The sequence below is a fragment of the Myripristis murdjan genome, chromosome 19, assembly GCF_902150065.1.
Source record: "Myripristis murdjan chromosome 19, fMyrMur1.1, whole genome shotgun sequence".
Classification (NCBI taxonomy): domain Eukaryota; kingdom Metazoa; phylum Chordata; class Actinopteri; order Holocentriformes; family Holocentridae; genus Myripristis; species Myripristis murdjan.
Window position 1 is genome coordinate 28,624,707 of NC_043998.1, and position 11,791 is coordinate 28,636,497.

The 11,791-nt window shown below is 37.7% G+C and overlaps 1 long non-coding RNA gene across 1 annotated transcript; it reads left to right on the forward strand.

Moving 5' to 3' along the window:
* Window positions 1–7,078: 7,078 nt before the first annotated feature.
* On the forward strand, window positions 7,079–10,648 carry LOC115378001 (uncharacterized). The gene is made up of 4 exons (XR_003930093.1): window positions 7,079–7,796; window positions 7,940–8,091; window positions 9,438–9,527; window positions 10,219–10,648. It is a non-coding gene; the product is annotated as an uncharacterized LOC115378001 (long non-coding RNA).
* The last annotated feature ends 1,143 nt before the right edge of the window (window positions 10,649–11,791 follow it).

The window sequence follows — 11,791 nt, forward strand, 5'->3', positions numbered from 1 at the left end:
ACACACCTCCCAAACCTACTGCGGCATTTTACGCTGCATCACTCGAATGCACGTCGGGAAGCCTCGATAATAATGACGTAGGAATCCTCTGCAGGCTACACCGTCCCAGTTCACTAAACTTTTAGTTCCGGTAAACTTGATATCGGCACCTACGTCAGACGCCTCCTACGTGGGCACCGTGGGCTGCGACCTAGTAGTCATCTAGCCCTTCAACTGAGACAGACCCAAGGAGAGTACTGTCAAAACAAACAAGGTGTCAAAGACAGAGGCTCAGCTGGCCTTCTCTCAGCCAGAGGGAAACACTCAGGGCGACACACAGGGCGACACACTGTTTTCTTGCCTTTTTCATTTGTTAGTGATGAAATTGTTCCAGGTTGGTTGTTAAAAATATGTGCTCAATTTTAAAAGGTGAAAATGACTTTTATAAATGTGTATGCTCCAACTGTGCCATCAGAGAGGATGTTGTTTCAGGATGTGTTAAAAAATGTTGTTATTAACTGTAGCAGTGAGGAGTTTTTGTTTGTGGGTGGTGACTTTAACTGTGCTCAAATGACATGGCCAGATCTATGAGAGCTCTGGAGAGAGAAGTGGTGGAGCTGCAGGATTTGGAGTTTCTGCACAGGGTGTTCTGGTCAGGTCACGGTTTCAACATGTCGTTTGCATGGATGCTCCCTCTCACTTTTTCTTTAGTCTTGAGCGGAAGAACGGTCAGAGGAAGCTGATCCACTCTCTGAGGTCTGACACAGGGCAGCTGCTGCAGGAGTCAGCTGACATCCATCAGTGTGCAGCGAGTTTTTATAAAGAACTTTACAGGTCCGAGTTCCAGGATGAACCAGAGGTGGTGCTGTCCTTTTATGAGGGCCTTCCTCGGGTCTCAGAGGAGGACAATGCAGAACTGGAGGCGCAACTCTCTGAAGAGCCGGAAGGCTCCTGGGATTGATGGTCTACCTGTGGACTTCTATAAGACTTTCTGGCCTGTGATTGGTGGAGATCCATTGTCTGTGCTCAGAGACAGTCTGGGTAAGGGGAGGCTGCCCCTGAGCTGCAGGAGGGCTGTCCTCACCCTTCTCCCGAAGAAAGGAGATCTGCAGGATATAAGGAACTGGCGTCCTGTTTCATTACTATGTACTGACTATAAACTGTTGTCAAAAGTCTTAGCTTTAAGACTAAGAAAAGTGATGGAGCAGATCGTCCATGTAGACCAGACATACTGTGTACCCAGCAGGTTGATATCTGACAGTGTCACTCTAATTCGGGACATTTTGGACCTCTCTGGTTCTTTGGGCTGTGAGCTTGGTCTGATTTCTCTAGATCAAGAAAAGGCTTTTGACCGAGTTGAGCATCAGTATTTGTGGCGCACACTGCAGGCTTTTGGGTTCAGCTCTGGTATCATAGCCAAGATCCAGGTCTTGTACAGTAAGCCTTTTTTGCACAAATTACAGTCTTAGTTGTCTGGTTTCTCCTTTCCTGGATGTCAAAACTGTTTTAAATTATCTGCATATGCTGATGATGTTGTTGTTCTTGTGTTTGTTGTTTAACAAAACTGTGATTAACTTTAGCAAACTTTCCTCTGCTAAAGTGAACTGGAGAAAGAGCGAAGCCCTAGCCATACACTGTAAAATGTTATTTTGCATCTTTGTTATTCTAGCATATTATTCCATGTCAGGATGACAAAGGTATACTGAACTTGTCATGATAACACGAAATTACCAGTCAACATCGTCCCAACTCCTTAATTTGAAAATCTATATCCTGCTACATCAGTACCACATGTCAACTTCACAATGAAGGCAGTTCGGCAGGTGTGGGGATTAAAACACATTACGTCATCACTTTCTGGCGGTTTAAAACTGCAGAGTTTCAGACACACCTTTGGACATTCAGCTATCGTTCTCTGCTTAACCCGTTTTCAAGGTGAGTAAAATTGGTTATAAAGTAAGTGCAGTCGCAGAAGTGTAAGCATGCTTTTAATATTCAGACGCAAGAGTGTTTTTGGTGAACAGTAACGTTAACGTTTGTCGAAAAAAAGGCTTTGGCCACGAGCTAATGTTAGGCTAATGCTTTGTAATTGTATGCCATGGCCAAACGTCAAGCTAACCTAGCTTATTAACATGTGCTGCTAGTGTACGCTATCTACCATCTGGTTAAGTAAAGTTGGCACACAAGAAAAGTTGTGTGTGAAACGTGCTTGTTACATACATCGTTTTTCTCGTGTTATCGTTGTCTAACTTTTAATTAACCGACGCACACCGTTAGATTCTCATGTCTGTAGTTAATGTAAGTGTAATTTTAGTTCGTAGCCTGGGTGCACACAGTTTATTTCAGTGAATTTGCTGGTGTCAGAGTAATTTTATGACAAGTGGGCGGTGCTTGTTGACGGTCGTTTTCCCCTCACTTGTCCGGGCGACTGCTAGATGCTGTAGAGCTTGTAGACACGGTGAGGAGTTTAGATTAGTGGACATGGGGGTGGTCACGCGACATGATGCACGCCAATATACAGCAATGCGGGTCGGAAAATCTGTATAGTGCTTTCTCACTGTAATGGCATTGTGGAACTAAATTTCCCCAGAAAGGTTTCTGAAATACCTAACAGTTAAAAATAATACTACTAACAATAACACAGCTCCATTCTAACTTATTGCGGTAAATTTGATGAACTTTCAACGAGGTATGAGGGTTTCCATAGTAAATCAGCTGTTGTGATAGTGGAATTATGCTGTACAGATACTGATGCTGCATAACTTTGGTAACTGCATGCTGTGTGCTGTAATCAAAATATTTTTGAGATACAATACTAATCCTAAAGAGAAACTATGTGCAAAATAATTTTGGTTAAATCAGTTTAATTAAAACTGACATTTCCCTTCTTGTTTTAGGTCTGCCTAGCCAAAATGTTTTTTTTTTTTGTTTTGTTTTTTTAAGTGAAATGGTAAGTTACCTTTTTGACTATTTCTCACATTGCTGAATTTATTATTACATTTGACATGTTTCTGTAGAATTACTGTTGATATACAGGCTGTGGTGGCAAGGTAAATCTTAAGCAATAATATAATACTTGTGAGAATAAAAAGGAAAGACCAAACTTGGTGCAGGAAAGTGGTTGTAATAGAATTCATAACTGAGTCTTTGTTTTTCATTACATTTTTCCTCAGGTCTACAAGATCACAACAAAATTGTTTTGTTTTGTTTTTGTTTTTTTTTTTTTTGGGCTTGTTTTTTTGTTTTGAATGAGGTGGACTTGTAAACTTTGTACCTTTTTCTGTGGAAATCGAAAAAGAATCCTTGAACATTACAAAACTAGCCACAGACATTACGGAATAAACTGTCCACTACCCTGCATATACACAGACTGTGCACAATATTTCAGATCTAAAAAATCACTGCAGGTCCATTTGCGAGATCATGGGGTCATAGAAAGTTGATCTACTGGACTTTCTGGCTTTAAACTAAAATGCTTATTATGTGACTTTAATGAGGCAGTTGGCCTAAAGCAATATATCGCTCATCTTGGTAAACATCTGAAGCATAGGGAAACTGTTACCTGTCCTTTTAATCAGTGTCCTTTCAGATCAAACAAATTGTCAAGTTTTACGTCACATAAATGCCGTTGTCACCCAAATTCTACTTTAAGAGATTTGAGGACTGAACTTATTTTACTAGATGTTACAGACAGTGATATTCCTGTACAACTTGAGGATAATTCTGACAATGAGACAGAGCACCATGATACTGCTGAAAAAATCCAGGAAAGGCTTGCGTCTTTACTTCTGCGAATGCAAGCAGTCTTGCATGTTTCCAAATTAGCCACTCAGGAAATAGTCAGTGAATTTTATGAAATTGGTGTTTTGATTGGTGATCTAAACAAGTATACAGTAAAACAGATACTCAGGAAGCACTGTTGTAACATTGATGCAAATTCAGTAACTTTAGTAACAAACGCCTTAGACAGCCTCAGTCCACTTAACTCCATTTCAGAGAGTGGGTGTCTGGGATCAGAGAAAAAAAGGTTGTCCTATTTCAGAAAGAAATTTGGTGTCATAGACCCAGTTGAATATGTTTTAGATTTGCCATCAAAGAAAACATTTGTTTATGTCCCAGTTCTAAAAACTCTCCAAGTATTGTTAAATAAGGGTGATATTATTGACAAAGTTTTAGAAGAAGGAAGTATAGGATCAAAACCTGGCCATTACAAGACCTCATTTGACGGATCATATTTCAAGGAGAACCCACTTCTGTCTGGGGAAGATCAATGCATTTCTTTAGCTCTCTATATTGATGATTTCGAGATATGTAATCCTTTAGGAACCTCAAGAAAAAAGCACAAACTGTGTGCGATATACTGGGTAATAGCAAATTTACCTGTTCAATACAGATCATCATTGTCTAGCATATACCTTGCTATCTTGTGCAGAAGTGTTGATGTCAAGACATTTGGATATGAGAATATTGTGGAACCACTTTTAAGAGATCTTAAATTGCTTGAAAACCAAGGGATTTACATCAGCAGGTTAGGAACCAGTGTTAGGGGTACAGTGTTGTATGTATCCTCAGATAATTTAGGAGCACATTCCTTTGCTGGCTTTCAGGAGTCCTTTAATGTTGTTAAGTTTTGTCGATTTTGTTTGGCTGATCGTAGTGATATTCAAAGCTTTTCTGTACAGAGTGGGTCATTTTTATTGAGAACCAAAGAGTCATATAATGAGAATCTTTCCAGGCTCAGTGAGAATGAGAACTTGCAAAGTGTTGGAGTGAAAAAAGACTGTGTATTAAACCAGTTGTCTTATTTTCATTGCATAACTGGGTTTCCCCCTGACTTTTTGCACAACCTTTTGGAAGGTATTGTACCCTGGGAGCTGTGTTTGTGTTTGAAAAAGCTTATTGGTAAAAAGTACTTTACATTAGAATATTTGAATACTGCCATACAGCGATTCCCTTATAAATTTTCTGATAAAACTAACAGTCCACAGAAACTTCCAGAAAAAGTGCTTGTGAGTGAAACTATCGGAGGCAACGGCCATGAGAATTGGACTTTGTTGAGGTTGTTGCCTCTACTCATAGGTGACTTTGTACCAGAAAATGATGATGCTTGGTGTGTAATTCTGGAACTTAAAGACATTGTGGAACCACATTTACAGAGGAAAGCTTGTGTTACCTTGATGCCAAAATAAGTGAACACAGAAAACTACTACAGAATGTGTTTCCAGGCCTGAGACTGAAACCTAAACACCACTTTCTGGAACACTATCCTCATTTAATCCGCTGCTTCGGGCCACTGGTTGGATTTTGGACTATACGTTTTGAAGCTAAACATAGCTTTTTCAAGAAAGTGGTCCGTGATGTCAATAATTTCAAAAACATTTTATTGACTCTGTCCCTCAGACACCAACTTATGTTGGCATACTACTTGGATATGCCCACCCTGTTTAAACCAACAGTGGAAGTTAAAGGAGCTTCAAACGTTTCTCTGGACATTCTGGCTGCCTCTGTCAAACAAGTGATAGAGAAGAAATTTAGAACTCTGAGCAGTGTATCACTTGCCACAACAGCTTTCATACATGGAACAAAATACACCACGGGAATGTTTGTGTCACTTGGAAGCACAAGTGGACTTCCTGATTTTTGTAAGATTGTTCATGTGTTGCTTGTATGCAAAAAGATATTCTTTGTTGTTGAACCTTTCTCAGCTTGGTATCTGGAGCACCTCAGATGTTACGAAGTCTGCAAAAGAGACCTTGCACAACTGCTGGTAGCTGAACCTGAAGAACTCAATCATTACATCCCCTTGTCAGCATACAGTGTTCGAGGTAGACTCCTGGTTTCACCAAAGGCATTTCTTGTACATTAAGGTAATCTTTGTGGCTCATAATTTTACATTTTTTTCTCTCCATAATTTTAAGCTGGTAGTAAAAAGATGGATGAGATAGATGCATAAGTTTAGTGTTGTGCAACTGCACCTACATGTTTTTTTGTTTGTTTTTATCTACAATTTTAGTTGTTTGGAGCATCAACTGGACTGGATCACCTGGCCACACCTCCTTTGCAGACACCTGTGAAACTCAGCCAAAGAAGTTACAGAATTGCTGTCTTGTCTTTCATAATAAAAAAGGTAAGTTATAGGAATTCTTTATTGTTCAGTAATAATAAAATGTTTATAAAATAGCCTTGGCAGATTTGAAATCCCAGTTGCTATCTGATTTTAATACACCTATGCAAGTATTGTTAAAAGTTAATTTAAAAAAATAAAAATGCACAACCCATTTTTTTGGAGCCCTTAAATTGTTAAAAATGACATCAATAATACATTATGATATGATCACACCGATAGAGTATGTACATATATAGTAAATAACAAAAAATTCCGAATAATTTAATATTAAACTGAACTCACCATTATGAAGTATTTTCATTTGGATTTTCAATGGATTTCATCATGGATTTTTTTTTTCAAGTGTTGCTATTTAATGCCATTTTGCTCTATCACACTTTAATTTCATAATTTCAGTTTTCATTCCTCCTCATTCCCCATCCAGTCACTTGCCCTCAGCATCTCTTATGTCCAGTTCAGACTACACAACTTCCAAAGTTGTCAGATCCCTGTATTTTTTTTTTCTTCTCACATTGTTTTCAGTGCACGTCCATATAAATACACTGAAAAAATATGCCAGGTGATGGACTATTACTTGATACAAGGGCATATCCAGGTTTCACAAATAGGGACATATTTACATGCAGAAATAAATAATTTATACACTTCAAAAACTTGATTAGAATATGAATTCTAGTGTTTGTGAGCACACTCAATCACTGTGAAATAAGTAACACTTGTGTTCTTTATTTTTCTTTGAGTGAGATTCATCATGCTGCTGGGCATCATTCTGAGTGAAAATGACATAAGAAGAGTCGCCATTGACAACTTGCCCGAGACTGTTGATGACTTCTACATGATACTGAAGACCAAACTGGGATTGGATGGCGACCTCGTGGTTCAGTATCAAGACCCTGAATTTGATAATGAGCTGTGTAATTTGAGTAGCATGTCAGAGCTGCCTAAAGATAAGGCAACTTTGAAAGTGCTCATCAAGTTACACCACACAGACTCAAGCCTAGATACCATAAGCCTGTCATCCTCATCTCTTGATGAGAGCCCCCATGGTAGTAAAACTCGTCAACTGCCCCAGCCATTTGTCATTCCTGCCTTTTCTTTTGATGTCGAGATGAAACTGAAGCAAGGAAACGAGGCTTACCACAGAGATGGGACCCTTCTTGACATATCAAAAGACATGAAATCAGACATCTTGGATAAGTTGGCAGAAGCCATATATGTCCACAGCCCCTACCCAAAACCTGACGAGTATGATCATGTGGCCCAAGCTCTCATCAACAGGCATCCTTGTCTGAAGGAACCAGGGTCTGTGAATGGATGGTACTGTTGGAAGTTCAGTTTAAAGTTTAAAATGGGCAATTTCCGACAGAAGCTGCGAGTGGCCGGGTGCTCTGAGCTCAAAGTAAATTTGCGCTCGCGTACCTCTAGTCCAGCTGGGTCAAGAAAAGTGAAGAGGGCCAAAAAGGCAGAAGTGAATTTCCTGCCAGATTTTCCAGAAGGGAAAACACAAAGTAATCTTGACCAGGACAGATCAGCCATGGTCATTGAGATGAAAAAAAGAAAAGTTGACTGGAAGCAAATTGGTAAAATGATGAATAACACATTCCCTTTACGAAGAAAAGAGATTGTTGAAGAAGAACCTCTTGTGGCTCAAGTCAAAGAAAGATGGCCAGCATTGTTCTCTGAACAGCAGGTGAAGTGTATTTTCTCAGATAGGCTTGAGATGACATTTGTAATGTTTTCATAAAAAGTGAAATTGATTCAAAATGCCAAATTTAGGCACTGATCAAAAGCATCTTATGGTTATCGTGGTTTTTATTTTTCCCTATCCATCAGATTGAAGACGAATTTGCTCGCCTTACATCTGTAGACCTGAAAGACTCGCTCTTTGCTGGACTTGAGAAGTACCTGGCAGGGTTCCTTGAGCTGTACAAAGCCAAGAGTGGCAAGTGAGGCTGACCGAGCTCCAAAGACAGCTTGATGACAATGTAAGTGTGCAACTGTTGTTCTTCCATGCTCTGTGTTTTAGGAAAAAGGTGCAGTAACATGATTAGACTTGTGTGTTAATGTTTTTGTTTAGGGCATCCAGTTAGTTTTGGTCAGCATAAACTTGTTCAAAAAAAGATGGATAAAAATTGAAGACTGTCATGTTTTGTTATTTGATATTTAGTATTTGACCTTTTCTAGAATCAGTGTCACATAGACAGCCCTATCTCCTCTCTGGAAAAAGGTCTGACTGAACCTATTATCATTCTGCTGTAGGGGAAAAAATGTTCTAGCTTCAGTGCCTTGTTTGTATTTCTTCAAACCAATCGCTGTCGTCTTGGGCGGGGCTAAGACCAGGATGCAGTGATGGTACCTTTTGAAAACAAGTTGTCCTAACACTTTTTTTGCAGAGTGCTGAAAACGGGCAGCTCAGACTGAAACAGCCAAAATTGGTTTAATTCATTTTCAGTGCGTAGGTTACTAGCTTTGAGTTGGCTCGGTTGTTGTTTTACATAGTGATGGGCATTTTGAAAACGGTAACATGCATGAAGCAGATGGGGAGGCTAATACTGACTGAAACAGTCAGTATATATCCAAAGTCTACATGCTGTGAGTCAGACTATATAATCAGTGACAGGGTAGGTTGTAGGCATAGGGCAATAATAAAACTTGATGTCACAAAATTATCTCAATTCACGATATCCTGATAACCATCAAAATATACTTCAGACTCTTAAAATGCCACTAAAACATACTGGAATCACGTTACCTAACATTTAGACAAATATTTTCATTGCATATAAGGTAGGGCACATCTTTTTTCAGTGAAAATCCTTTTTAGTGAAAAACTAAGCCGAGCTGTCAGCCATGGTGACAGGCTAAGGATTTTGGAATGACTGGAAAGATGCAGGCTCCCCCTTGTGGCAATTCACAATAAATCAGGAAATCAATATAGGGCTGTATGTTAGTGAGCTAGACAGCTTTTTCAAGTCACTCGTCACGATATTCACTATATCCAATAATGAAAATTCACCACGAATCAACTGAGATTTTTATTTGTTTTTTAATCGGAATCATGATAATGTCTTATATCCTCCTATCCCTACTAAGCTTGGTACCATATGCTGCTTGAAAAATGTGCTTATGAACTTGACTGAATGGTAATACAGATCTCATTAAAAGACAGGCATGACTAGCCCAGTGCTGTTTGTTGATATTCCTGTGATTACATTTTGATGGAATCATGAAACAAAGCTGTTATTTCATAACTGTCTTCAGTTAACAATAATTGATATTGGTTTTTTATTCTCTTTTTTTTTTTTTTTTTTTTTCTTTTTTTTGTGACCAGAGTTCCTCACTCAATAAGAAGACGATTCTTCTGCTGGGCCTTCCTCATTTTCTCAAAGAAGATCCCTCATGCTTCTTCAAGACTGTGGAGGTCAGCATTTATTAAATTTCTCTTTCACAGTTGTGTTAATAAACTGGCAATTAATTGAAAATGGCTTGTGGGTCCTGGAAAATTCTACCTACCGAAACCTAACTATTGAATACTACTCCATGTAAATGCCAGACAAAAATGTGCACTCCATTTCTTCACGAAAATAAAATATCTATTAATCTTTGGTGGGGAAAAAATTGATGTAGTAAATGAGTCACAAACTGTGGCTACTCTAGCTTATAGCTTATACTATAGAGCTACTGTATGATATCCATAACCTATTTAAAACCCGTATGAGAGCCATGTTATTGCATTGAGTGAAATATTGTTTTCATTATAAAAAAACATGGCATGTGTACTTCATTGTCAAAATACTCCCTGAATTAATAACATAACCCAAAGCCAATTACATATGCCCAAGACAACATTGTATTTTTTTTGTTTTGTTTTGTTTGTTTTTGGAAAATGGTCATTTTACAGCACATTGTACAATTTTGAATACATTTGTGTAAAAATGAAGGAAACGGACCTTTAAGTCATTGTTGCTTAAAATAAACAGTGTCTCTTCATTGACAGTTTGTAATTTTAAATGAGATCAAATTCCAGACTTTCAGGCTCACCTGGTTTATGCAACCATGTGAACAAACAAAATGGTACATGTTATTTTTGCTTTCTTTGAATTTTTATTTAGGCCACAGATGATGAGGACATGTTCACCAAAGGGATGAAAGTTGGGATTGTGATGGTGAAAGAAGGAGAAGACCTCATTGATGTGTCAGTTGTCCTTGAGGAGGCAGTAACCCTGTGTGGTCTGAAGGACGTCCCAAGTGCCATGGCCATGCTGATGGGCCTTATTTTTTCCATCAATATAGACTATCCAAAGGAACTGAGGTACACATTTGAAGTCATTCAGAAGGTCCTCATGAACATCGGTGGAGAGCAGTGTTCCTCAGTTGTGAATGGTCTGAAAAACAGACTGCTGCGGAAAACCATGTAACCCTGAACTCTGATGGCTCATCTCATGCAAAGTCATTTTGTTTTTTGCACATTAATAAGTAAGTAAACTAAGTTAGACTTTTGAATGTCTGCATCTTTTTAAGTTGAAAAATGAAAACATTCCAAGTGTTAAGTATGGGGTATTCAGTCTCACAGTTGCCAATTCAGTCCTATGGAACTGGTTGTTTGTACATGCAGACAGTTGTTTTTTTTTTTGTTTTTTGTTTTTTTTTTTTGTTTGTTTTTGCTACTTACTGAGTGATGCCGGCACATAATGATGCTTTTATTTTTCTCCTAAAAATATTGAATTTTCAGTTTCATGGTAAAATTGAGCACATGTGCAGTTGAAAAAATGCAAATGTAAAGTTACTCAGTCTTATAAAATGTAATATTGTCACGTTGCTAAAATCTGTGCACTAATAAATGTGACATTGGTTGGATGTTAATTGGTTATTGTGATGTCTCTCTTCGAAACAAACTTGCTACAGCCAATTAAGGTTACTGTAACACTTATTTTCCTAAATGAGCCTGTAAATTGAAATTGAAATTTCAATTGGTTATGCTAAGTGTAACATGAATGATAAAACTTACAGTATTTCAAATTGGCTATTTGAGTTAAGTAAAAATGCAATTGAATAAATATAAAAATTTAAATTGGATGAAGCAGGATAAAGTTTACATAACAGGCCACATTAGTTATGTTGAAATACATTTATAATTTCAAACAACTACCTGAAGCAGTTGAGTAAAGTAACAAATTTCATTTAAATAAACTAAAAACAAGAGGTTTACTCAACATAACAGTTAAATTAAGTTGAAATACATTTATAATTTCAAACAACTACCTGAAGCAGTTGAGTAAAGTAACAAATTTCATTTAAATAAACGAAAAACAAGAGGTTTACTCAACATAACAGTTAAATTAAGTTGAAATACATTTATAATTTCAAACAACTACATGAAGCAGTTGAGTAAAGTAACAAATTTCATTTAAATAAACGAAAAACAAAAGGTTTACACAACATAACAGTTAAATTAAGTTGGAATACATTTATTATTTCAAACAACTACCTGAAGCAGTTGAATAAACTAACAAATCTAAATCAACCAAACTAAGTTAAAGGGTTTGCACAACAAATCATAGTTAATCAAGATAACATTTGGTGATGTTAAAAGAACTAACTGTATTTGCTGACTTAATGTAAAATTTTAAGGCAGCCCTTTACCTCATATTCTTAAGTTGAAACAATGAGTTACATTTTACAGTG